This window comes from Triturus cristatus, chromosome 2_1 (assembly GCF_964204655.1).
Source record: "Triturus cristatus chromosome 2_1, aTriCri1.1, whole genome shotgun sequence".
Classification (NCBI taxonomy): Eukaryota; Metazoa; Chordata; class Amphibia; order Caudata; family Salamandridae; genus Triturus; species Triturus cristatus.
This window is the reverse complement of record NC_140581.1, coordinates 335,555,200-335,580,395: the sequence shown is the minus strand read 5'-3', so window position 1 is coordinate 335,580,395 and position 25,196 is coordinate 335,555,200.

Here is a 25,196-nt window from a genome sequence, read left to right as displayed (position 1 = left end):
GGACTCCGAAGGCCCCATCAACACAGGATGTGGGTTCCTACATTCCTTGAGGTTGAGCTGCCCTCTCACCGACTTTGAGGCCAGTATCCCTCGTGGGGACCACATACCCAAACCCCTGTGCACCATGTACTTTTGCAAGTGCATATGCTTGCTGGTGTTCCCCAACTAAGTGCATTGGGCTATTGATAGCCCCAACCTCTGTGCACATTTTGTACAAAGGACTTTGGCCTCCTTGCATTCTGTGCCCTGCAAGCTGAGACTTTGTGAAACTGCTATCGGTCCCCTCGCGACTCCTGTGCCTTCGAACTGTGGGTCTACTTGAGGGACAACACTGCTTTTCTTGGGCTCCCCTGGTTGCTCCAGGCCTGCCCTGAATCCACTTGCTGTGGTGAGTCCTCTGGTCTTTGCTGGGCCAGACCGTACCCTCCTTTGACCTTTTTCGTGGGTTGCCGCTGACAAGGCTTGTTGGTACTCCCGCAGGGACACTGACCCCTCAGCACTCGACATCCTTTGTGAGACAGCTCGTATCTGGCTCCTGGTTGTCCTTGACTTCTCCTGATTCCTGCAGCTGTAGAGTCAAGTTTTCCTTCTTCACACCTGAAGCACCCAACATCGGTGGGCATTTATCTAACGAGTCCCTGGTCACTCCGATTTGACCTCTGCTTTCAGGTTCCTTCCACCAAGAATCCACCTGTGCGTTCCATCGGACACTTTTCTTTGTTCCAGCAGTGGCATTTCTTTGAAGACTCCCATTGAGAACGACAGCGATTTCCGACGCCACTTCAGCCCTATGCACCTGGCTTCCCTGGGATAGGTAACTCTGGTACTTTGGTATCCATGGGTGGGGTGGCTCTCCAACCTTCTATGTTCCAAAGGGTTTCCTTGTAATCCACTGGGAAGGGTCCTTAAACTTTAACACTGCAACTGTGACTCCCCCATTGAATTGTACATAGCACGAGGTTGTGTTCTCACACTGCACCCATCCTCCATGGGGTCCCTACCTACTCACCTTGGGTGGCTCGTTGGGGTCCCAGCAATTCTACATCCTCTAGACACTGTCATGACTCAAGTCGTGGTTCTTCTACCACTATTATAGTATATGGTTTGGTCTCCCCAAGGAGCCCACTGTGTTTTAGTGCTACTTACGATTTTTTCCGTGCTACAGTATTGTGTGCTTTGTGTTTATCTGCATGCAGCAGATACGGTGAGGTATTTAATGTGTGTTTTAATAATAAATACATATTTGTATACCTACTGTGTGGTTCTCCTTTCATTAAACCAATCCAATAGGATTGCATTCTGGTAAAACAAGCTGCTTAACATTCCTTCAAGACTAAGCCTGAAGGCTGCTCTCCACAGCTACCACTTGGATAGCTTTCTAAGGTTCTCTTTGACCTCTTAAATCACCATAAGGGTTGTTTGGACTGGTGCAAGGTGCCCACTTTGATTAGTGGACAGCATACACCAGGCCAACTTCTCACAATATCACATGAGCCATTTGGGATGTTCTTCTGTTATGGATCCCCAAGCTGCCTCTGATGCTACCGCCTTGTCCCTATGACCCTGGAAACAGACATGGCTATTAAGAGAAGAATCATCATAGGTGGATCTAGTGGGATTCTGCCAAAGGGTATCCATCACATACAGGCCAAAATATTTGAGGCACATATCCTCTAGCTACAGGAGGGGTTGAGGAGAGCATTGCCCTTTGGTGTGAGACAAGCATAGCGTGTCCAAACTGGGTAAACTAGCAATTGGTTCTGAAGATTTACAAAGAGATGCACGTTTCAAGATTTAAAATCTGCTAAGTTGAACTTACAGCAAGGAGATCTTTCAGAAAGACTTGGGCTTTTGCTAAGCTCCAGTGGATTGTCCAGGCTGAAATCTTGCATCAATTCAAACAAGACAGAGATTTTATGACTCTCTTAAGATTGTGAGCCAAACTCACACTCAAAGCTTCTGGTGCTGTGGAGCCCCCTTCTGACTGTGATTGAGATAAACAACACTAAGCAATCTGAGCTGTGTGTGGCTGTTTAAAAACAAAAAACACATGCCAAGGTAACAAAACTGTCTGGATTAACCCTCTGCTCATGATCATCCAGATCCGCTTATGATTGTTTTATTGTCCCAACCTTGCTGATAACTGCAGGTGAACTGTTTCATATTCCTGTAGACTGCATTGGTTGTCCATAGACTTCTATGATAATGAGGTGTAAGTAAATGTTAAAAACTAATTTCTCTATTTTTTCTTTTCCCATCATTTCGTTAATAAAATGCTATCTTTCTACAAATCTTGTTTCCCTGTGCCACTACATACATTTTATTTTAATGTAATTGCAGTTTTATTTAATGACTCCTGCCTTATTCTCTACTTCTGGTGGAGCTGCTATTTTAATTCAACCTGGACTATGCATAAGGTGAGGCAAGGGGAACAGCCTCTGTTATAGCTTCTAGATATGGTGGTTCAGCTGTATGTCACTTTTAGCCCCTCTTCCACCCCTGTCTAGCCACCTTTTCCGCTCACATGCACCAAGTTGTCAATTAAATGAAACAATAATCATTAGGCCAATTTCATGAAAAGATTTCTAGTTTTCACATCTGGCCACACATGCATCAGAAATTGCATCTAACTAGCTCGTCTTCACAAGAAGAGCCTCTTTCACTATCTCTAATAAATTAGATGCATGCACAGATATAAAACTATAATGATCCAGATGGTGAGCAAGCTAAGGGCCCAATTTATGAGGATTTGGTGTAGGGCAGAATGCAGCACACATAGAAAGAGGAATAAACCAGGAGAAAGAAAGAGGTTTCCACTTGTTACACCTCACCTCAGGAGGCGTAAGGTTTTGGCACATCCCCAGGTTTACATGATCTTGTAAATCTGGGGAGGCATCAAAATCCATGGGTATTGCTTTGGAACATTCACTGCAACGCCCATGAAACACCTACCTAGGCCAGATTAAGGCAACACAGCAATTTGTGCTGCCTTGCCTTACTTTATATCGATGAGCACATTCAAAGCCACACAAAATGGCTTTGTGTAGCCTCATAGATATCATTTCAATGTTTGTCTTGCTGGAGTATTACAAAAAGTGATGCTACAGTGGCGCAAGGAGGTCATAAATATACCCATAAATTTGAAAATCCAGAGCAGCACGAAAGGTTAAGGATATAATGTTAGATTGAAGGAATGAAGTAGGGTCTTACTTTGGGATACAGAGTCTGCATTCCTCTGATCATAGGTGTTGGAACTAGCACATTCTGGTTGGCTAAGCTGATATCCTAGCCAGGCAGAGCCTACCACTCCCATCAGGGGTGGGTGATTATACTCACTGTATGACCTGTGATTACCCTTGTGTAGCCTGGCATTGAGCAGTCAGGCTTATCACAGCAATGTGTAAAGCATTGGCACAGCACTCTCACACAATAATACACTAAGCGTCACAAAAGAGACGTTACACGTGGTGTATGTAAATAAAGTTTGTATTCAACACATACCTTAATTAACACAACATGAACATCATGTATTTCTGGGCATAAATCACTAGCAGTACTAGGCCCAACCGTGTTAAAATGACATCAGTAATATGCACACTTGGGAAAGATTCTACTTTATCCCCCACACCTCTATGTGGTGCACAACATTGTCAGAACTAGGCACATGCTGGCAATTATTGTTATAATTCAATACCACACAGTTATAGGGTACAGCTCAGATATCAGAAATGTGTACTCACAGATAATTACAACACTTTTAAACTTCATCATGGGCTAAGGCCACATGGGTATACCCCAGTGTTCAACATAGCATTCTTTTAGCAAGGAATCAATGTGTAAAGCAACACCACTACAGGATGTAATTAATAACAGGCAGTCACTCCCACACTAATTCAATACTGATAGCTGTGTCACAGATATCAGGCAGGTCCCTGTGGAGCTCACTCTCACATACAGCACTGTGATGCGGTGCAACTGATATCTGGCAGGTCAGTTGATAATGCACATGCAGACCCCGTTGCCCAAGCACTCCTCCACCACTCAGCCAACCTCAACTACCGTACACCCTTAGGCTGGTGATAAAGTAAATATTCCTCCCGATTCTAGGCCGATCATGGCCGGAGTCACACTTAGTCAGGGTCCCTAGGGACAGTGTGGGGGTATGTAGGCAGCAGTCGACAGGTTTGGTCGCTACTCTAGAAGTCCACTCATGGTATGCCGTGCAGAAACAGGCTGAGGGCAATAGTCGTTTAATCAAAGGATTTAACATTGTGCCTTCCCACACCAGCCCAGTTCTGCGTAGCACAGTGGGGTTACACAGTCTCTTAACCCACTTCCGATCACTTACGCTAAGCAGAGATATTTGGGAGCCTGACCTGCAAAGCCACAGGCTAAGAGTAATTCTGAAAAGGATAACTCTAAGCAAGCACCCGATTCTTCCAAGAAGAGATGGAACAACAAACCAAAAAAAATAAACAAAATAAGACACAATCATGGGGTGAGTCTCCTCAGCAGTAATAGACTGATGTAAAATACAACCATGATAATATTAGAAAGTCTCACAGGTATCAGGATACTGATACACCTTCCTCTTGTTCCTTTCAGGATTTATCCGATAGAGGTTCAGAGAGAGGTGGACGGTCAGAGCACAGATCAGAAAAGCACGTGAAGTCAAAAAGGGAAACACATCACACTTCAGATTACAAACAAAAGACTCAAAAACCTGCATTCAAAAAGAAGAAAGTAGTTGGAATTAAAATAAGACATGCCCAGGCTACAGCGGACTCTGCTTCTGAACAGGGTGTGGACAGCGCGACAGAAGTCACAATAGCTCGCCAGAACCTGATGGATTATCTGGTGGTAGTAGCGCTGAATGAGCATATCAACTGATACAAGGGTTAGTGTCCCACATCGTTTATACAAAATAATGCTCCAAATGGAGGGAGACATACACAGGAACATCAAGACTCTCTATTGGGAGAGCCTAACACATAGTTACGACATTCTTTTGGCTGAAAATGATTGGCCACCTAAGTTCGTGATGGAGTGCCAACTGGGAGAAACAGCCATTTTAACTGCTTTCTCCGACCACGTTCTGGAATCAGTTAAACATTCAAATGTTCAGAAGTGGGCAATAGCTCTAGCTCCTGCACTTTACTGCAGTCATGTTGGGTGGGATGATGAGTCTCCTCATCATGAAATCCCATTGAAATCTGTTCTGAAACCACAGAGACAGTACCCAACAAAACATGAGGCTAAAAAGCAAGTTAGGGAAATCCTAGAACAACTTGAATACCAAGGTGTAAAAGAAAATTGCACCTCGTCTATGCATAATCCCTTGTTTCCCATAATGAAACCAGACAATTCATATCATCTAGTTTTAGACTACAAGCATTTGAAAACTTCCACATGCACATTTGCAGTCCAAAATGCACAAAGTGCTGCACATTAGGGAGAAGAATTACAAAACAACACTAGTTATCTTAAATGGCGAACGACCTTTACAACGCGGTCGTTACACTGCGGTATGTTTACATCGCTGTCATTACAACGCAAGTCCTTACAATGGCTTGCACTGGATGGTGCTATACACTAAGGAATAGTATGATTTACTATTCCAACACCTTTGAGCGCCCTCCAACGCAAGTCAATGTAACTACTTGCATTGTAATAACCGTGTTGTAACATCACATATTCATCTTAAATGCATTTTTCGGTCAGAATATAGTGCCTGAAAGCAGATATTAGACCTCATTTTCAGAGCTAGGCTCACAGCGTCTATTTTGCTGTTTATCTCAAGGCTTTAAGTCAGCCCGGGGCTGTTCTCAGACAGGGTAACAGAGTTACTTCAAAATTTTGGATGGCGCAGCATTGTCCTAGGTAGACGATATTTATCTGATGGACGATAAGCTAATGGAACACTTGGCTAGAGCTAACCACATAATCCTTGGGTTCGCTCACTTGGGTTGCAAATTTAAGTTACAAAAATCTAAAATTGCCCACCTCGATGTCTTGTTTCTGGGATTTTTCAATCAACCATTGGACATAGGAACACACAAACATTTTACGTTCTGTACAAGCTGATATGATAGCTTCTAAACATTTGTACACACGTGAAAACACAGCTAACCTGGTGATCTGCATAGTCGCTGGACCCACTGAGTACACCTACATCACTTTAAAAGAAGGTGACACTGTACCTATTGCATAGAAATCTCATTTGTACACAAATGCTGAAATGTGTTTTGCACCCACAAAGAAAATTCTCACAGCAGTACAGATTGCTGTAGTGAGAGGGAGAGCACTGGCTCAGGGTATGAGAATAATTGTTGTTACCCTAGTACCGACCTTAGAGGCTGTTACCAAAGCAACCATTCCAAATGCCAAAGCATTACATCCAAGATGGATTCAATGGGCTAACTATCTCAGTACAACAGATTACAGATTTGATTCAGCACTACAAACACAAGCATTCCTGCTGTACAAACAATAATATCCTCTGCCGAATTAAATAATGCCTCTAGATTGATATGAAAACATCATTTATACTGATGGATCTGCTCAGCCTGCCGTAGGGCCACAACACTAATATTCCTTTGCATGACCAATCATAAAGGGGTGCCTGCACAGCGCTCGGCTGACGCTCAAACTGTTGAATAGGTTTTGCAAGACTTCATCGGGACATACATAATTGGCACACTACATTCCGACCAGTGCCCGGCATTTCGCTCTCTGGCTTACAAAGAATTCATGGGAAAAATGAGTGTGGGTTTGCGGTACTCCTCCTTTTACCATCCTGAGAGAAATTCGGAAGTTAAGAGTAAAAAACGTGACTTAAAGCAGTCCTTAACAGCAAGGGTATTAGGCTTGGGTGGCAGTTGGGTCAATCACCTCTATGGGGTCCAGAGGGCACTCAATAACATGCCAAGAAAATCCCCAGGGGGTCGAACTCCTTACCAACTCCTGTTCGGTGTGAGAATGTGGGTACCAGACCTCAATAATTTCAGCACAGTGGCGGCGGAAACACCATTTGGCATCAATGAACGTTTGGCTGTTTTACAGGAACTCAATGGATTCTGGGGCACACAAAGCAACGTCCAAGTAAAATGCACCACCACTGGAGAAGTGAAGGTTGTACCGGCAAGACCAGTCTGGGTCCCGAAGATTGGGGACCTAGTCTTGATCCCTCGTACATAATGTACAAGGCTTCTTTACACACTATGTACAAATGTCGTTCTGTTTTCATCCACGAGCAACAGGGCTATCTACATATCCATAACATCGCTAATCTACAACATATATCCCAAAGCTGCTTTCTATTATAAATAATGAGCATCCTGACAGATTAGCAGAGGAGGCACTTCAGCTGACATCAAGGGTCCCTGCATGCTGTGACTTCACCGTGCAGTGGTCTGACATCTTGTGAGGGGTGTCCAGTTTGTGACCGAGACGGGGTCCTTCATTCTCTCCTGCCAGGTAATGGGGTTGTATCGTCCCTATAGGAAATTCTTGGCTCGACACCTACATACACTCTAGGTACACTTAGAGTAGGGCTTGAGTAGTAAGAGTACGCCTGATTACCTCCTTGTTTATGTGGTTGCATATACACACTGTTTTAGCACCATGGTACAAATGTATCTACTATTTACAATTTTGGTGCTTGTAATTACTTTCATTTGCTTCTGTCTACTGATTATCGCAGCACATGTATTCCATGCAAGAATAACATTGGTTCAATAAATATATTGAAAACGTCCCACTGTGTATTCTGTATATTTCCCTGAGCACACATATGCATGAGTGACTGAGTGATAGGTTTGGATCTGTTTCCACTATTCCTGAGGGGTCAGGGTTGTCATGATCAGTGGTTGCCACTGGTTGCCAGAAACCATTTGCTCATGGGCAAGGTTAGAGGGGCTTAAGGTGTCACTGTGAGCTAGATGGTATATAGACCAACATATCCTGCGGGATGTCCGGAATCAGTCTAGGCACCTCACCCAAAGTTTATGTTGTCCAAACAAATGCATAGGTCCTGCGGATTAGAAGGAACTTCACAACAAAAGCAAAAGTCTTTAGCAGTTACATGTGATTTTGAGAATATCACAAATGAGCAAGTGCCAAGGGACCACATTCTTATGTGGAAGAACAATAAGAAAATTCAACAGAGACTATGGACTACCTCTGATTTCTCATTAAATGCCTCTATTGAAATTGATAAGTCCATTGAACACTCAGAGAAGTTTGTGAAGGAGATTAGAGAAAATGGGGAAATTATATTCAAGTTGTTTCAATATTTGGTGGGGATATAAGACCAGGAAAATGGTTTTGTAGAAAGCTGAAACACAAACTGTGTGGCAAAAAACTGAGGGACAAAAAACTGAAGAAAGATCTTTATGGGAAAGAATGGATGGGGGAAGAACTGGGGCAGTATTTTATAGGTGCAGCAGTAACTCAGACATAGGTAATTCTAGATTGTGTCCAGCAGTAGATACAAATTGCTCAGCATGTAGTTAAAAATAGCACCTCAGTAAAGTTTGCAGATCAGTTTTTAAAAAAGGGAATGTAATTTAACCTTGCGAAAATGAGGAAAGTGAGTATGATTGTTTTAAACAAGATCCCAATACTACCCTCAACATTAGTGATGGGAAAACTGTTGGCAAATTTCCTGCGTGCAATATCTCTTTTGATGGTGTTTTAATCCTGGTTTTGGTAGACTCATGTGCATGGTACACTATTCGAGCTTATGACATTCTAAAAGAAAAATGGAGATACAGGAACATTTTATCTCCTGATGTAACACCTAGAAGGTACACAAGACACAAAATTGATCTAGTAGGATACTTCTCGGCTGAAAGGAATTTCTCAAATAGACACATACGAGGCAAGGTATATATTGCAAGGAATGAGCAGTCTTTATTTGATTGGCCCAATAAGGAGGAGATGAATATAAAACTGAACCCAAGAGTATCAGGATCCATCGGACTACCCACCACCTTCCGCACTCCAGCCGAAGTGGGGGAACTATTCAGTGTGAGCTCCAGGGCGCTAGGTGAATTTCACTCACTTACATCCTACCTATGAAGACTGCCTGTCGGATGGGGGCTCCTGGCAGGTTCTCAGCACATGCCTCTCACCCTTGGCTTGTCCCCTCTTTTACTCCTCATGTTCCCTGAGAAAGAAAAGCTGACTTATATTTCTTTAATTCTCTGCTCCGGTATGTGGTGGTGTTTTCCTTATCTTTGTTTCCAGGCCACACCAGAGCTCGACTCAGCAGCCTCCGTGACTCAACAAGCCTCCATGGCTCAGCAATCCCCATGACTCCACAGCCTCCATGACTCAGCAACCTCCATGACTCAGCAGCCTCCGTGACTCAACAAGCCTCCATGACTCAGCAACCTCCGTGACTCAGCAAACCTCCATGACTCAGCAGCCTCCGTGTGTCAACAAGCCTCCATGTCTCAGCAACCTCCATGACTCATCAACCTGGCAAAAGGTATTTAACTCTCTCCCAGTCACATCTTCAGTGCTTATCATTGGGTTTCCTGTTTTTTCTCGCTGAAAGAAAGTCTTGGTAACGCTCTAAAGCCTTGGACATACTTCAGCTGAAGGATACAGATTATGTCTTATCTCATTGAAATAAGAAAGTATGGTGTGCTTATGTGTAATCTTTGTTGGCAGGTTCCTTGTAGCCGTATTTACGCCTTAACGGAAACGGAGAACGACTTCCTAAAAATATCCCTAGACAAATATCTGGCTAATGGATTTATCCGCCATTCTTATCAAATATGTATATACTAGAATCACCCACTTCAATTTTTTCATCCCCCTTTTTTATTAAAGGATTCTAACTGCCATTACTTTGCAGACTGAGTAGTGTCTTCCGTCTACCAAAAATAATATTTTATATACCTCTATCAAGCGGTATGTTTAAAATAGGTACTACGCACCATGACACAGAATGCAATCTATATTTACCCATGATTGCATACAAATTGACCCTGGTTGATTACACCTCTCTCACCTAAATTTGGTTTTTAAACATCGCCGTTTTTCACCACACACACGAGCACTCATTGTGATCAACTTTAAAACTCCTATAACTTCTGTGGACCCATGACGAGTCCGCGACATCAAACTACAATGTCCATTTTTTTAAAAACTACAAATCCCTTCACACGACTTCCGACCTCCGTCATGCACGTCGTGACGCCTTACGTCATTTCCTGTAACCGGAGGGTTGGGTCTCAATTAGTCCGATATCTCAGCGCACTTTTATGATACTTAAGCGCCACACCAATGCCACGAACATGCGAAAGCCGAGGACCAGAACCAAATAGGTAGCAGGCAGGGCGACCGATCTTAAATAAGTAAGTACTCCGTAACAGCACGATTATGGATAATTTTTTGACTCCACCGTTGCGTGATAAGCACTCGCCATTACCGATCCCACCCATTCGGATCCCCTTTACACATAATGGCAGACCTACTATTTCTGCTCGTTGACCCATCTTCTCTTCACGGTTACCCCCAGGACCGCCCGTTCTGACTTTTTGGTCCTGTGAGATACAGTCAACCTCCCCGAATTGGGTAATGTATAACTGGAAACTGAGTATGAGTGAATGCGTTGTATGCCTGTGTATTTATCTATCATAAATGTTTTTTTTAAAGACTCGTAGATAGGTTTCTGGCATCACCGAGACCAATATATTTACGTTCTGTGTGCACTAGAGACTGGAGACACTTGGTGCACGCTATTTTCAAGTTCAGACATCACGCTGATATCGCTAGGATGCGAATAAAATCGCCACTACCACAGAATGCCTGTCACATATACAATGATATGTTACAGTGAATTGCTCTTGAGTGGCACAAAAAGAGGACACTCCTCTTAATAGAAGCATGCGCACGAACCCACGCATGTCCACCTGCGGTTATCACTACACCGCGAAAGGGGAAATGAACACGGCGGAAATCATACCGCTGATATCTTTATATGTTGTTTGTCTCTACCTTCCTTTTCAGATGGAGCCTGGCAGTTGACACACACCCACTCTTACGTAATATCACGTGGAGCAGCTACTCTGCCCCCACCATACTGATAGGATAGGGACATCCCATCCCAGTAATTTCACTCACATAGGGGAGTTACATCCTTGCCCTGAAGAAAGTCCTGGACCATTTTTTGGCCCCTTTTTTGGACTGAAACATGTCGGCACTAGGGTCCTAGGACCATAACACTCCTATAAGACCCACTTTTATCTATTTTAATTATCCAGACAGACCCAAAAATAAAGGGAAACTGGGGATCTGCCTGAGGTATTTTATCTAGTTAACCCCCTCTGTCTTTAACATATTAAAAGCACTCCCAACACTGTGTTCGAGCCCACCCGGACTTCTAGGGGTCTGGGTGACCCGATGATGAAGCATGACACCACTAGGGTGTGTGAGGGTAACTTAAAGAAATACTTATCTCCCCCACGATCATGGTTGGATTAGGCACAACCTTTATTTCAGAATCTTTCACTTTCCTCTTTCCCTCAGTTTTTTGGATCCTTCTCTAGGTCCATTAGAGTATTTTTTTGTGAATATAGTTACTTGTAGGGAGGATATACTCTACACAATTTTGCCTCTCATACCCTTTAAGTCATTGGAACTTCCCAGTGCCTTGTTGTGTTATAGATTATTGAGCAGCGCACAGCTGTGGGTTTGAATACCTTTACCTGAGAACTGAACTGTCTCTCATAAGATTAAAAAGAAAATAGCTTAGCACCTTTGTCTCTTTAGCTTCTTGTAACTAATATCGTCACCAGAATATTTATGATTTAAAATAAGCATACACACACCACATACCTGCCATGGCTGAACAACTAGGGATTGGTTATACAGACGAGATGGCGTCTGCTATCTTAGCAGGACCATCATTGCTTCCAGACACAAATATTGGTCAGAGTCTTTCCCAAGCACAGAATTGGGATGAACTAAAAGAACTCAAGCGCTGCCAGATGAGAACTCTCCTACACGGAGCCATCATGACAGAATATCTCCGTGGGAATATAGCACCAACAGGCTTGTTGGTCTCGAATGCACCCAGAATATTCCTGGATGATCCTTTATTCAAAAAAGAGTGGTCACTCATTGCATGGCGCTGTTCGAGAGATTGGCTTATCCTGATAATTAATACAGCCAAGCGCTTGTCAGATGCCATATTAGTCAAAATCAAAACCAGCGAGGACCACCTCATTACAGAAATTAAGTTATCACTCTATAAAAAGAAGCTTGAAGAGGTAAACAAGTGGATCACTGAACACAAGGATTACCTCATGCAAAAAAAGATTTCCAAATTACAGAAAGACCTCAAGAAATTTAGCCATGAGAAAATATACCCTTACAGAAAGGACGACTACAAAGGACAAGACAATTCAGACACAGGGTCCTCGCGGAATGACCAATCTGGATCCTCTGATTCCGAACAAGATAGTTGGTCTAGTGATGGCTCATATAAGAATTGGCAAAACAAACCAAGAAGACCTCGACGAGGGGGCTACAATCAGAGATTTGGACACCCACAACTGTACCCATGGTCTGGTCCATTTGGCCCAGTCCCATTTCAAGGACCACCACAATATCCAATGGGACCCTACTTCCAACCTGAATTTAACCAGCATTTTTTAGGCCAGGGCGGAAGGAGGGGGAAACGAGGAAGACGTGGCAACAGAAGACTACAATGGGAGGAAGACAGGCCAGGACCAAATACAAGGAGCAACTCCAGGGACCAACAACAACCGGGGACAAGCACAATGAGGGACTAGTAGTAAACCTAACAGATATAGCCCTCACTACAGATGAGATGTCAGTCTTGGAAAGGGGCCTTGGATTCGTTCCAACTACCCACTTAGACAAATTCCAGTTACGCTGTGAACTTGGGGAATTCTTTAGGAAAATCAGACTCAAGGTTTTCTTCCAAGACAAGGAAGAAGTTATCAGTGATGGAGAGTATACTGATTTAAGACTAAAATCAACCTTCTACCCACCCTCGAACATGATGCCCCCAGAGGTACTAGCTTTCGAAGAAGCAGTTGCTAAAGAAGTAGAAGAACTCCAACCCAGAGTGAATACATTTAACAACTTAAGTAACAAAGAACGCACGGCCCTGACAAAATTGAAAAATCGAACAGAAATAATAATCAAACCGGCTGACAAAGGGGGTGCAACAGTAATTCAAAGTTCATCTGCCTACAAGACAGCATGTCTCACTCTTCTGGCTAACACAAAATTCTACAGAAAAATTACTCGAGATCCCACACAAAAACTCAAGGCAACTATATCAACACTAACATCAGATGCACTTGGAAAGGAATGGATTACTAAGAAAGAACACAAATTTTTGAATCAAGAGGAACCTAGAATTCCGCTATTCTATACCATCCCCAAGATCCACAAAGGGAAATCACCCCCTCCAGGCAGACCCATAGTCTCCGGAATCGGATCGATCCTTGAACCACTCTCCCAATATACTGACTGGTTCTTGCGCCCTCTGGTCAAACGAATAACATCGTACGTACAGGATACTAAACATCTCCTTAATCTTTTGACCGACATTGAATATGATCCGATGAACTGTTTCCTAGTATGTCTAGATGTAGAAGCACTATATACTAGTATACCCCAGACTGAAAGCATCGAAGTCATTGAACAACTCCTGGAAAATGAAGATTGGCAATGGACTGCACCTAAGAAATGGATCATTACTTTAATAAGACTGGCACTGACGGAAAACTTCTTCAAATTTGAAACCCAGCTGTATTGGCAAATCCATGGTACTTCTATGGGCAGCACCTTTGTTCCTAGTATAGCATGTCTATACATGAGCCATTTTGAGAACTTACATATATGGAATACAAACCCATACACCGACAACATCTACAAATGGTATCGATACATCGATGACATCTTCATGGTATGGAAAGGCGACACTCAGAGTCTTTCAAACTTCACTCTGTGGATTAATGGACTTAATCCTCACCTACGATTTACTATCAACAAAGATAGAGAAACAATTCAATTTTTAGATATCAATATCATTGCAAAAAATGGCACACTGAGCAGCTCGCTATACACTAAACCCACTGACAGAAATAGCCAGTTGAGATTCGACAGTGCCCATCCACGATCTCTTAGGGAGAATCTTCCGGTAGGACAATTCCTACGTATTCGTAGAAATTGCTCCGAACTCCAAGACTACAGAAAAGAAGCAGAAATACTCACAGACAAACTTAAAGAAAGAAGTTACCCAATCAAAATCATTGAACAAGCCAAGAAAAGAGCACGAAATACTCCCAGAGAGGCCCTTCTCGAAACTCAAGAAAGACAACAACCCCAGAATATGATTTGTGTTACCACATTCAATTCATCTTCAAATGATGTAAAGAAAATAATAAATAAGAAATGGCTCATCCTTATCTCCAACAAACTCACGTATGAAAAACCCATGTTCTCTTTTTAAAAAAAACGCAGTCTAAGAGATACCCTAGTCCACACAGACACATACGGAACCGTGGGCGACGTCCAAACGACATTATGGAATACACCGCCAGTAACCGGACATTACCCGTGTGGATCTTGTGTAGCCTGTGAATTCACCAGACACACTAAAACTCTGGAACTTGGCCTACGTACCCCATGGGAACAAAGATCACATACAAACTGCAACTCAGAAGCAGTTATCTACCTTATTAAGTGCCCCTGTGATTTGGCTTACATAGGCATGACCAGCCGCAAAATAAAAATACGGATAAGTGAACATAGAAGCACAATCAGACGTATGATCACAGCTACCAGACTAACAGCACATTTCATGGAAAAACAACATAAAGACACAGATATACGATGGACAATCATTGAGAAGATCAATGGTACCAGAAATCTGCAGAAAAGACTTCTGGACAGGGAACAACGCTGGGTGTATCGTTTGAAAACGCATGAAAAGGGACTCAATGACTGTATACCATGGAGCCAGCTGAACAAATGATATCCTCGTTTCACCAATGCTAAACACCATGCCTTGAGTTGAGGATAGAAGTATATACCCTATGGGCTCCTATGAATATCCTTATGATCTATCATGCCGTCACTGAGATATACAATTGATAACGATGAACTACCTGTGTGGCACCACGTCTTATATATCACTACATCGGTATCCTTACACTTAGGACAGACGGGTTTCCACAATATCGCTTGTATACATATACAACTGAATATTCTTATCGAATATGTATATACTAGAATCACCCACTTCAATTTTTTCATCCCCCTTTTTTGTTGAAGGATTCTAACTGCCATTACTTTGCAGACTGAGTAGTGTCTTCCGTCTACCAAAAATAATATTTTATATACCTCTATCAAGCGGTATGTTTAAAATAGGTACTACGCACCATGACACAGAATGCAATCTATATTTACCCATGATTGCATACAAATTGACCCTGGTTGATTACACCTCTCTCACCTAAATTTGGTTTTTAAACATCGCCGTTTTTCACCACACACACGAGCGCTCATTGTGATCAACTTTAAAACTCCTATAACTTCTGTGGACCCATGACGAGTCCGCGACATCAAACTACAATGTCCATTTTTTTAAAAACTACAAATCCCTTCACACGACTTCCGACCTCCGTCATGCACGTCGTGACGCCTTACGTCATTTCCTGTAACCGGAGTGTTGGGTCTCAATTAGTCCGATATCTCAGCGCGCTTTTATGATACTTAAGCGCCACACCAATGCCACGAACATGCGAAAGCCGAGGACCAGAACCAAATAGGTAGCAGGCAGGGCGACCGATCCTAAATAAGTAAGTACTCCGTAACAGCACGATTATGGATAATTTTTTGACTCCACCGTTGCGTGATAAGCACTCGCCATTACCGATCCCACCCATTCGGATCCCCTTTACACATAATGGCAGACCTACTATTTCTGCTCGTTGACCCACCTTCTCTTCACGGTTACCCCCAGGACCGCCCGTTCTGACTTTTTGGTCCTGTGAGATACAGTCAACCTCCCCGAATTGGGTAATGTATAACTGGAAACTGAGTATGAGTGAATGCGTTGTATGCCTGTGTATTTATCTATCATAAATGTTTTTTTTAAAGACTCGTAGATAGGTTTCTGGCATCACCGAGACCAATATATTTACGTTCTGTGTGCACTAGAGACTGGAGACACTTGGTGCACGCTATTTTCAAGTTCAGACATCACTCTGATATCGCTAGGATGCGAATAAAATCGCCACTACCACAGAATGCCTGTCACATATACAATGATATGTTACAGTGAATTGGTCTTGAGTGGCACAAAAAGAGGACACTCCTCTTAATAGAAGCATGCGCACGAACCCACGCATGTCCACCTGCGGTTATCACTACACCGCGAAAGGGGAAATGAACACGGCGGAAATCATACCGCTGATATCTTTATATGTTGTTTGTCTCTACCTTCCTTTTCAGATGGAGCCTGGCAGTTGACACACACCCACTCTTACGTAATATCACGTGGAGCAGCTACTCTGCCCCCACCATACTGATAGGATAGGGACATCCCATCCCAGTAATTTCACTCACATAGGGGAGTTACATCCTTGCCCTGAAGAAAGTCCTGGACCATTTTTTGGCCCCTTTTTTGGACTGAAACATGTCGGCACTGGGGTCCTAGGACCATAACACTCCTATAAGACCCACTTTTATCTATTTTAATTACCCAGACAGACCCAAAAATAAAGGGAAACTGGGGATCTGCCTGAGGTATTTTATCTAGTTAACCCCCTCTGTCTTTAACATATTAAAAGCACTCCCAACACTGTGGTCGAGCCCACCCGGACTTCTAGGGGTCTGGGTGACCCGATGATGAAGCATGCCACCACTAGGGTGTGTGAGGGTAACTTAAAGAAATACTTATCTCCCCCACGATCATGGTTGGATTAGGCACAACCTTTATTTCAGAATCTTTCACTTTCCTCTTTCCCTCAGTTTTTTGGATCCTTCTCTAGGTCCATTAGAGTATTTTTTTGTGAATATAATGGATTTATCCGCCATTCTAAATCACCGACCTCCTCTCCCCTTTTCTTCGTCCCTGAGAAGGAAGGAGAACTCCATCCTTGCATCGACTATCGAGCCTTAAACCAGGTGATCATTCAGAACCGGTACCTCTTATCACTCATCGCCTTCATGATGGATCAAGTACAATCCGCCACCATCTTCACTAAACTGGATTTACGAGGTGCATATCATATGGTACGGATGAGAAAAGGTGATGAGTGGAAGACGTTCTTTCGCACCAGGTTCGGGATTATTGAGTACCAGGTGATGCCATTTGGTCTTTGCAACGCCCCGGCCACCTTCCAGCACTTAGTGAACAGCGTTCTACAAGAGTTTTTGGATATTTTTGTACTAGTGTACATTGATGACATTTGGTCTTTTCGCACTCCCTTTCCGAACATATTGAACATGTGTGAAAAGTATTACCAGCATTACGTGAAAACCAACTATTCGCCAAGATGGGAAAAAGTGCCTTTCATGTCACTACAGTGCACTGTTTAGGATTTGTTTTTTCATCTGAAGGTTTGGCTATGGATTCTGCCAAGATACAAGCCGTCCTCCAATGGCCAGCACCCAGTTGCGTGAAAGATATCCAACGCTTTCTTGGCTTCACCAATTTCTATCGGCTCTTCATCACAGACTTCTCAAAAGTGGTTGTCCCATCCCCCCTCTCCTTTGTAAAGGTCAAAAATTCTGGTGTAGCCCGGAAGCAGAGTAGGCTTTTTAACATCTCAAAGAGGCATTTATGTCTGCACCTTTTCTTTTGCACCCTGACTCAAACCAGCCTTTCTATCTAGAACCCAATGCCTTGAATATTGCTCTAGGTGCTATATTATCTCAAAGACAACCAGACACAGGGCTGCGCCACCCAGTGGTTTTTGTCTCCCGAAAACTTGCAGAGGCTGAAAAGAATTATACCATCTTCAATAAAGAACCATTGGCTGTCAAGGTCGCTTTTCAGGAGTGGAGACATTATCTTATGGGCACAAAACATCCAGTCACTGTGTACATGGACAACAGGAACTTGCAGTTCTTGAATTCAGTCAAAGCGCTGACGCCCCGGCAATTACGCTGGTCATTGTTTTACGCAGATTTCTCCTTCATGATCACATTTCGACCCGAAAGAACGGAAAGGTTGACGCTCTTTCCTGACACACTCTAGAGGTGGAACAACCGAATGAACCTCCTTATTTATTGGATAAAACAAACTTTGTGAACAACATCAACATCACAGATATTTCATGGTTGGAACAAATAGAACAAGCCTCTGCTCAGTTCGCTCAAGAAAAATGGATAAAAGAACACCCCAACAGAGACGTGGTAGAGAGTATGTTATACCAAAAACACTTGTTTCTACCCACATTAGCTCTTCAACATAAAGCCTTGGGGTGGTGTCATGACTCTCCACTTTCTGGTCATCATGGAATCCCGAAAACACTCGAATTACGGCAAAGGGATTATTGGTGGCCGAACATGCGTTTTGATTGCCATCAGTACGTGAAAACATGCAACACTTGCACTCAAATTAAAACAGAACGACGAAAACCCATGGGGTTGCTTAATCCTCTTCCAACATCACATTCACCTTGACATTCAGTATCTATAGATTTAATAGTTGATCTACCTCAAGACCAAGGATTTACATCGATCGTGGTGGTAGTTGACCTGTTAACTAAAATGTGTCATTGCTTCCCAACTAAAGGGATACCTGATTCACCCATCTAGCTAATGTGTTTTCACAACACATAGTATGGCTCCATGGTTTACCATCACGTATGATTTCCGACCTTGACCCGCAATTTGTTGCGTACTGCTGGGGAGCATTTGGCAAATTACTTAATATTTCGGTGGACCTCTCTTCTGCCATTACCCGGAGTCTGATGGGAAAACAGAAAGAACCAACCAGGAGATTGAACAATTATTCCGAAATCATGTTACCGAACAAGAGCGATGGGTTGTTCACCTTTGGTTAGCAGAATTCACCCATAATACTGTAGTAAATATATCTAGGGGATTCTCACCTTTCTAGGCTCTGTATAGTTATCATCCCAGATCTTCCCCATTACTAATACAGCATGCACTCTCTCCTAAACCATTAGCTCAAAAACACGCCTCACAACATCAGGTTCTCAAAGAATTAAAAAAGAACGTGACCTATGCAAAACTATTGAACAAACAGTACATGGACAGAAAGCGACGTTTAGCTCCTCCTTGCCAAGTGAGCCAGCAAGTGTGGTTATCCACCAAACACTTATGCTTAAAAGGGCCTCGTAAATTTCAACCACGATACATCGGTCCATTCCCCATTCTAAAACTATATCAGAAATCAGCAGTATGCATGGCCTTACCGGCTCACTTACAAATTCACCCTACCTTTCATGTGTCTCTTTTAAAACCCACTGAGCCAAACACTCGTCACCTTGCTCCCCCACCTCCAGTATGTATAGAGGGTCACTTAGAACATGAAGTAAGTTCTAATTTAGATTCTCGCCGAACCAGGGGCACTTTATATCACCTGGTAGCTTGGAAAGGGTATGGCCCACAGCAACGCACCTGGGAGTCACTATCTCATGTCCATGCTCCCCGACTGTTGGATATATTCCATCAGCATCACCCCCACAAACCTGGCCCTGTCACTGGGCCTTGGATGGGGGTACTGTCAGGATCCATCGAACAGCCCACCACCTTCCGCACTCCAGCAGTAGTGGGGAACTATTCAGGGTGAACCCCAGGGCACTAGGTGCATTTCACTTACTTACATCCTACCTAGGAAGACTGCCTGTCGGGTGGGGGCTCCTAGAAGGTTCTCAACACATGCCTCTCGCCCTCAGCTTGTCCCCTCTTTTACTCCCTGTGTTCCCTGAGGAAGAACAGCTGACATATTTCTTTAATTCTCTGCTCCGGCATGTGGTGGTGTTTTCCTTATCTTTGTTTCCAGGCCACGCCAGAGCTTGACTCAGCAGCCTCCATGACTCAGCAGCCTCTGTGACTCAACAAGCCTCCGTGACTCAACAACAACCATCACTCAGCAACCTCCATGAATCAGCAGCCTCTGTGACTCAACAAGCCTCCATGACTTAGCAACCAAATGTACAGAGCCTACTCTAGAGCAGATTATCTCACTCATAGGGGCAGATTTATGTTTCCTGGCGCATTCCTGCAAATCAGCAGAGATGCGCCAGGAAAGATGCGTCACGAAAGTTTACCCTTGCGCTACAATAGAGGCGCCGCATTTACAATGCAGCGCATCGTGGCGGAAGGATAAACAGATGCGTGACGCATCTGATGGCGGAAGGGCGGCGCATTGCTGGAGTTGCGTCGCAAGCGCGATCCAGCTCCAGCAAGGCTCGGGGGTGCCCTATCATTACAATGCTGCGTCAATCCTTACGCCTGCTTCAAGCAGGCGTAGGGTTTTGACGCAGCATGGGCTCAAAAGTGACTGAGTGAAATCTTGTAGATTTCCCTCAGCCACTTATAAGAGGCATTCCTGCGACGGAACGCCCCCCCCTGCACAGGTACGCCTACTGCTGGCGCAGGGCTTTACAACGTGACGCATTTCCCAGATGCGTCACGTTGTAAATACCCTGCAGCATGGCGCAGGATTTGCGCAGCCGCTGCGTCACAAAACGGCGGCGTAAATGAGGCGCAAGGGGCTCATAAATCTGCCCCATAAGATTTACCAAAATCTGGAACCCCACTTGACTTTTGTCCCCCCTCAGCAGTTAAACTGGCACCAGAACCAATTGCTTTGAATCTCATTGCAATCTTCGTGCTCATTTTAAATGTGGGCATCTTTTCGAAACATTGGAAAACTACTTCCATATTGCCTGTTATAAAAAGGTTGCTTGGGATCCTTCAGACACAAACAGCTACAAGCCCATCTCAAGACTGCCTTTTCCAGTATAACTCATCAAAAAGACATGAATCTGCAGTTAGCATTATTTATACCAGATAATAATCTCTTAGACCCGGTTCAGTATGGTCTTAGAAGTGGGCACAGTACAGAGACAGCCTTGATTAAGGCAACAGGAGAGATCATAGAAACTCTAGATCAAGGAGGTAGGTCTGCTCTCATACTACTCGACCTGTCAGCAGCTTTTGACACAGTCAATCATGAGCTGCTAGTAGGTCAACTAGCTAACATTGGTATTAGAGGAGATGCACTTGCTCTCCAAAACTTTTGACCAGGCAGAAACATCTGAACTTTTTTCCCTACCATGCAGAGTACCACAGGGCGAATCACTGAGCCGGACCCTATTTAATGTGTATGTTTCCAAATTATCTACCTTGATTAGATAGTTTGGTCTCTTGTTGACCTTCTGTGCAGATGACATACAAATTGTTGTCTCCCTAACTGAGAACGATCTCAACATAGACTCTAGATTTAGAGAATATATGCTGGCAGTCAGCACATGGATGGCAATCAACTGCCTTAAGTTGAACTCTACCAAAACTGAAGTGATTGTTTTTGGGAAATCACCCCCCTTCTGGCCTCACTCTTGGTGGCCTCCAGAATTAGGTACTCTTCCTATCCCAGTTAAATCAACCCGCAATCTTGGAGTGATTATTGATGAGAGACTCGCCTAGAAGCAACAGATCAATACGCTTGTTCCTCAGTCTTTTATACCATCAAAACTATTTAAAAAATCCTACCTTGCTCCTTGCAAAAAACAGTTGTCACTTTGAGGGTGCTTTCGAAACCTGACTTCCGTAATGGGCTTTTTTCGAACATACAACAGCAATGTCTGAATAAACTTCAGATTATACAATAGCCACTTAGCTATTATTAGGCATTCCCAATTTCAAATACTTAGCAGGTGCCCTAAAAAAGCTTCACTGGTTGCTCATAAGACAGAGAGTGCACTGTTTTTAAGGCACTGCATGGGATGGGACCTGTCTACCTGAAGATAAAATTCAAGTGGTACAAGCCATCAAGAACCCTGAGGTCCTCCACATAATACAATATCCTAATTCCTAAATATAAGTGCACTTCTTGGGGGGGGGGGGAGAAGCTTCATCTACAGTGCTTCACAATCCTAGAATGTCCTACCTATTCATTTGAAAACAATGGGAAAATCTCTTGGCTTTTAGGAAAGCCTTAAAAACTTGGCTTTTTAACTCTATATAAAGTATATCTTTTGATGCTGTCATAGTTAGGCAGGTCTGTTACAAGCTAGAGCCATGACACCTCCCAGTAATCGCTGCGCTTTTGCTAATATATTAACATAGCACAAGATACCAATAGTATAACAAGGAGGATGGAGGAATCTGAATGTGGTTAAGCAACTTTGCACAGCCTCCTCCTGGCATATGGGGCACCGCATCACATAGTCAGTCCAGTAAAGGGATGCTGGACTCCGGCTTGTGGAAAACCTCCAACAGGTGAGCTGTGTGGCTGATGGCTCAACCCCCTCAAGTGTTAGTGTTAGTGGGCCATCCACCCTCAGTGATAGCCAGTGTTAAGCTCGTCCCACAATGAGGTAGGCTGCCGGCCCACGTTATGTGGCTCTAGTTAGGCTGTTAAGTCATGCCACACCCATGATGGCAGCAGGCCCTCTTTACTTCAAGGGGCCATGACCAAGATGAAGCAGCTGGTGTGCCGAGGACAAACACGGGGCATCTACGCAGCTCAGATGATCACTGCAACCTGCGTCACAACACACCTGTTTTCTTTTTCTGCAGGCGCTGCTTCCAAGACTGCGACCATGCTATACAGCTAGGATGGTGGGCCCAACTTCCGGAAGTGAGCTCCTCCATGCTCCATCACTGGCTCCAGCTGGAGCCCCAATCTGTTGAAGCACGGAGGTTCAGGATGGTGTTCCCTTGGCAGGATTCTACTGGATCTAAGGGGCGCTGGGCTCTTAGCACCCACTTAAGGCATCTACCATCTTGGCCATCACAGCACACATCCCTCTGCACTACGTTTATAGCGCAGAGGATGTGAACTTCTCTTCCTTCTTTTAAAAAGAAATACAGTTGGTGTTTGCACCAGATAAATTCCCTTTTCAAGTTTTTTCTTTGAGCTGAAAGGAAAGAACTTCTTCAGCATGAAGACACTTTTTTATTTGAGTGACGATTGTCACACACAGCTGACTGATGGCATTGAACTGAAAGTGAAAGCAGCTGCAGCCTTTCAGCTTTAGTTGCTTTTACTTGTAATTGGTGATTGGGGACATATCTCAGCACCCGAGTACCATTTAAGACAGTAGAGGTGTTGGAAAGAGAGGAATCTCCCCTTTCAATTGCATCTTTATTCAGACGATGCCTGTCCATAAATCACCACAGAAAGGATCAACCACTAGGCACCAGGGACTTTGGTAAATGGTGGAACGGCCCCCAGGCTTGGTCAATTGTCCCCCTTCGAGACCCCAAAAAGTCTCTCTACCCCCTGAATCTAATAACTGTAGGGGGAAAAAAGTACCACAAGGCACCAGGAAGTCTTTTGTATATGAAACCAAAGGAGGGGGACTGGCTCAAATTGGCATTGGGAAGCACCCCTGCACCCCAAGGGCACACATCCTTTCTTTACTCTTGGGAGGCAGATTGGAGATGTGCTACCAATGTGCTCCTCTAAAGGGACAGAATGCACAACTATACACAATGGATTTCTTTTCATATAATGTATGGAGTGGGGTGTGCCTGTATTGGTATTGGGCTCTAGTCTTCCAGTTCAGGGGCCTGTAAAGTCTTTATTCCCCAGAGGTAGATTTGAGAGTGTACAGCCAATTCCCCCACTTCATGGGGCACAAATGACCAGAGAGGTTTTGTTATATGAAATCAAAAGCATGAGGGACTCGCCCAAATTGTCATCCGGCTGCACCCCTCCACCCCTCGGGCACATAGTCCTTCTGGCCCTTGGTGAGGTAGACTGGGGGTGTAAATCCAAATTCTCCCACCAAGGAGGGGCAGAAAGCACTATTAGACATCAGGGATTTCTTTCCTTTATGATGTACTGGGTGAGCCCAGTTCAAATTGGCATTGGGCTGCATCCCTCTGCTCTAGGAATACACAATATTTCTGTCCTCCTCAAAAGCAGATTTGGGGAGTTTACTCCAATCTATCTACCAAGGGGGTCAGAAAGCACCACTACTGTCCAGAGAGTTTTTTGTATGAAACCAAAGGGGTGGGGTGCCAGCCCAAATTGGCGTCGAACACAACCTCCACCCCAAGACCTCATACTTCTTCCCTCCTGGGAGGCATAATGGGGGAATATACCTTCAATCTGCTCACCCAGTTGTGGACAGAAAACCTGGGCTCAAACTTTTAGTCCAGGGTTGGTCAACACCTGGGAACCCCATACAACCTGGCTATTTCTGAATTCTAGACATCTAGGGGAGCCTGGAGGGATTTGACTTTCAAACCTCAAGTTAAGGGTCAAAAATGCTGTTTGCCTCATATTTATGAGACAGAAAATTCAAGCTCTGCAAGCAAATGGAAGAAGTCTTACCCCCATGTATTCTAATACTTTTACCAATTGAAACATTGCCCCCATGATTAGGTAGACCTAACGCATATAAAAGAAATGGACCAAAACTATTACCATTCATTTTAAGACTCCATTTTGCACCATGCTGACTTCACAGTTTTCAAGTTTTGATCGGTTCCTGTTGCAGGCGAATGGCCCATCCACACAAGTGGGGTACTATTTTTATTGGAAGAAGATAGAAAAGCTGTGTGGATACCTGCAGATTCTGGAACTTTCCCTCGGAAATTAGAGGAATATCTGTAATTCTAGCAAACTTTAACGTTTTGAGGGCATTTTGGGTAAAGTTTCCTTCCTACCTATTTTTCATCTATCAGATTTTACCATATAATTTGAAACATGGTTGGTACATAATGAAAAATCACTATAAGCTTCATCTCAGTTGATGGGGTTGAGTATAAGGTTTTTGTTGGACATCCAGCAGTCACTATAGATTCTTGCGACCAGAAGAGTCATACTGTTGTAAGAGTACATGGATTTGTAAATTCGACAGCACACCAAAAGAATTACATTTGAAAAAGCTGTCATCTATTTCTAATTTGTTCCTACTTATTTTCATTAGTGTTTGATTACAGTTATTAGTTTTTGTGGGAAATCCATGAGCAGTCTACACAAA